The sequence below is a fragment of the Gossypium arboreum genome, chromosome 13 (genome assembly GCF_025698485.1).
Source record: "Gossypium arboreum isolate Shixiya-1 chromosome 13, ASM2569848v2, whole genome shotgun sequence".
Taxonomy (NCBI): Eukaryota; Viridiplantae; Streptophyta; class Magnoliopsida; order Malvales; family Malvaceae; genus Gossypium; species Gossypium arboreum.
Genome location: NC_069082.1, coordinates 21,862,122 through 21,865,261, shown reverse-complemented (window position 1 = coordinate 21,865,261; position 3,140 = coordinate 21,862,122). Strand labels below are relative to the sequence as shown.

General features: G+C 34.4%; 1 long non-coding RNA gene across 1 annotated transcript; it reads right to left on the bottom strand.

Moving 5' to 3' along the window:
- Window positions 1-1,517: 1,517 nt before the first annotated feature.
- LOC128286503 (uncharacterized) lies at window positions 1,518-2,667 on the bottom strand. Its single transcript, XR_008277084.1, has 2 exons — window positions 2,574-2,667; window positions 1,518-1,753 (listed from the first exon to the last, which is right to left on the bottom strand). It is a non-coding gene; the product is annotated as an uncharacterized LOC128286503 (long non-coding RNA).
- Between the last annotated feature and the right edge of the window lie 473 nt (window positions 2,668-3,140).

The window sequence follows — 3,140 nt, the reverse complement described above, 5'->3', positions numbered from 1 at the left end:
TCTAGCATTTGGTCGATGAAAGGAAGTGGGAATTGATCCTTCTTTATGGCTGCATTCAATTTGCGATAATCCATACAAACTCAACATCTCATGGGAATACGTGTAAGAATTAATTCATCCTTATCATTGCAAACCATAGTGATGCTACTTTTTTAGGTACACATTGCACTGTACTTACCCAATTGCTATCAGAAATCGGGTAAATAATTCCAGCATCAAGCCATTTTATGATTTCCTTCTTGACAACTTCCTTCATCTTCTCGTTTAATCTTCTTTACGATTCAATCGATTGCTTACCTTCATCTTCCAACTTGATCTTGTGCATGCAGAAAGAATGACTAATACCTTGAATATTGGCAATATTTCAAGCAATAGCTCATTTGTGTTTCTTGAGAATATGGACCAATTTCTCTTCTTGAATTACATCTAGTGTTGCGAAGACAATAACTGGAAAAGTATTGTAATCACCGAGAAAGACATATTTAATATGAGGAGGTAGTGGTTTCAATTCCAGAGTGAGAGCTTCTTCAATGGATGGCTTGGAAATTGGGGTCGTTTTGGTGGCTACGTTTAAGGATTCAATCTGCTATCTGTACTTGAGTTCAAGATTATTAGCTTCAACCATGTCACAATTGTCTAAGCATTCGGCATCAGATGTCATTGCAAACTCTTCAGAAAGTAATGTGTTTTGGTCATTGAAATCTTCCATAATTAGATCATCTAGCACATCGATAGTATGGCATTCTTCTTTGTCCTTTCATTGAATAGATTCAAAAACACTAAAGGTGACTTACTCATCATTAAGTCACATAGTTAATTCACCCTTATAAATTCCAATCAGAGTTCAGCCGGTGGCTAAATATGGTCGTCCCAAGATTATAGGAACCTCCTTGTCTGCCTCATAGTCAAGTGTGATAAAATCATCCAGACAAATGAATTTATCCATATGAACTAAGACGTCTTTTATTTGCCCTTCAGTTTGAGCCAAGGATCGATCGGCTAGTTGTAATGTCATTGCAGTAGATTTCATGTGACCAATTCCCAACTTTCTGAAAGTAGATAGTGGCATTAGGTTAATGCTAGCTCACAAGTCGCATAAAGCTTTACTCAAATAATGACTGTCAATTGAACATAGGATGGTAAAGCTCCCAGGATCTTTCAATTTAGGGGGCAACTTGTTTGTCAAAACAACACTACAGCCTTTTATGAGTGCAATAGTTTCAATATCAGTGAGCTCTTTCTTCTTGGACAAGAGGTCTTTCATAAATTTCCCATAACTTGGAATTTGTACCAGAGCATCCACTAAAGGAATGTTGATCGGGAGTTGTTAACACCCCTTACTCGTACCCAAGATTGGGATTGTAATACCCATACCCGTATTCATTGCCGGAATAGGGTACGAGGCATTACCGGAGTTTACGAATTAATTTTTTTTTTATATTCAATATAGCCCTTTTATAAATATCTAACCTTCCCTGTAATATTAAATCGAGACCAATCCACATCAACCAAATCAATTTAACATATTTTCATGATAGATTCATGCATTTATATAAAATAACATCATCACATATCTATAACCAGGTTTGTTAACCATACTAATGGCTAACTTTACATTCATTTCACGTTAACATTTACTTTGTTAGCTTATACATGTCATTGATTTCCAAAATAAAGTTTCTTTATATACCGAAATCCTGAGGTTGACAGTGTGATGTGTCTCCGACCAAATCCGACCTCCGAGCTCTTAACACTACAAAACAGGGAAAAAGGAAACGGGGTAAGCACTTTGTGCTTAGTAAGCTCATGTAACAAGAATTATACTTACCTAATATTTTCAATACAATATAATAAACATTCATATATCCATTCAATGCATTATTACCCTAACATGCACAAACTCAACATTCAAGTTAGTACAATAATTTCCATGTATCAATAATATATATATATACCATGATTGATGTACTCATCAATACCATGATTTTCATTCCCTTATTATTTTTCATATTTATCCCGTTGAATTTATCGGAATTTCAATGGATTTTCAGAGGTACACTTTTAGTGTACAATTCCGGGTCCGTCAATTCATATTCATGTGCGCACATTTCCATTTCAGAGAGCACACTCCCGCGAACCTCAACCTTGCAGCGGGATTACCAGTCGAGCTAAATCACACGCAATATAAACTCATAGAGTATTGTCGGGATTACCGGTCAGGCTAAATCCTCGCAACGACAATTACTCTAATGAGCTTGGATCTGAATTACCAGTCCAGGCTAAATTCAGACCCTAATTCGGATTACCCGTCCGGGCTAAATCCATTTTACGCATATTCTTCGGGAGGGCTATATCAGGATAGGATCACCCGTCCGGGCTAGATCCTTTTTACCGTCAATTCCTTTTCAGAAATCCATCGAATTTTCCTTTCATTCAAACGGGATTTCTTCCCATTTTATCAAATATATCAATGTTTCATAAATTTTCATACAATGAACATTCAAATCATATTCATATCAAAAACATACAATCTCAAGTAATTTAAGAATATAATTCAAGTTACACGAACTTACCTTGATACTTGTTTGTAAACAGTAAAAATCTATTAATCCCGAACTTTTTCCTTTCCTCGATCTAGCTTCGTATTTGAATCTTCTGGATCTAAATAAATAAATTTAATTATCAATTTAATACATTTCATGTTCATATGCAACATTCTCTATAATTCAACTATCATTTATAGTTCATTCAAAGCTGTCTACTTGAGTCATAGTCACTAAATTATTTATAACTTGAGTTACAGAACTCCAAATTAAGATCCGTTAATTTTCCTGAAACTAGACTCATATATATTTTTACCATAAAATTTTCAGAATTTTGGTTTAGCCAATCAGTACAGTTTATTCTTCAAAGTCACCCCTGTTCTGTTGTCTAACAGTTCTGACCCTTCTTCACTAAAATAAATTATCTCTTTATACAAAATTCAAATGATGTTATTGTTTGTTTCTATTAAAATAGACTCATTCATAATTCTATACATATAAATTTAAGTCCCTAATTATTTTTATTCAATTTTTTATAATTTTTCAAAGTCAGAACAGGGGAACCCGGATTCATTCTGACCTTGTCTCACAAAATTC